The sequence below is a fragment of the Zootoca vivipara genome, chromosome 13, assembly GCF_965207765.1.
Source record: "Zootoca vivipara chromosome 13, rZooViv2.hap1.1, whole genome shotgun sequence".
In the NCBI taxonomy this organism is placed as follows: Eukaryota; Metazoa; Chordata; class Lepidosauria; order Squamata; family Lacertidae; genus Zootoca; species Zootoca vivipara.
In genome coordinates, this window is record NC_142596.1 from 35,714,023 (window position 1) to 35,714,784 (window position 762).

Sequence of the window (762 nt, forward strand, 5' to 3'; positions counted from 1 at the left end):
GACCAGGGCAGAATACAGTGGTACTATTACTTCCCTTGATCTAGATGCTATACTCCTATTGATGCAGCCCAGAATGGGATAAGGCAAAAGATGGGATAAGGCAAAAGCAGGCAAACTTTAATTTATTTATTTGCTAAGCTGATTCCCCTCCGTGTGCTTTGGACTACAACTCCCATCTGCCTCTGGCAGCGCAGTTGTGGTCCAAAGCACGTGGAAGGTGCCAGGCTGTCAAAGGATGCTGTTCATTCATAATATGAGTGCCCATGTGTGTAGTATGGGATATGCCTTGTCCTTGCTCTTGCGTAACCACAGCTGGTCCTCAGCAGGCTCATTGAGAATGTCCCTTTTTATAGCTGCTTGTCCTGACCTTTCTCTGATCCTCCTTATTATTTCCCTGGATTTCCCCCCTTTTGGTGTTATTAGACTGGAGTCAGTTTCACCTGGGCTCTGTAGCCCCACCCACGTCCCCACTTTGTGGCACCTCCCCTCCTGTGCCTTGGCCCCGCCCCTTGCCCCTCCCCTCCCATGCCTTGGGCCCACCCCTTGCCCCCCCCAGTTTTGATCCTGGGTACGCCCCTGCTATGGGTCACACTACAGTATACCTTTAAAGCACCATTTGCCCCCTCAAAGAATCCTGAGCACTGCAGTTTCTTAAGAGTTGCTCAGAACTGTACCTCTGAGAAGGATAAACTACATTGGCCAGAATTCTTTTAGGGGAAGGCGGGGAATGTGATTATCCATTTACAGCGGGCTTTATGGGTT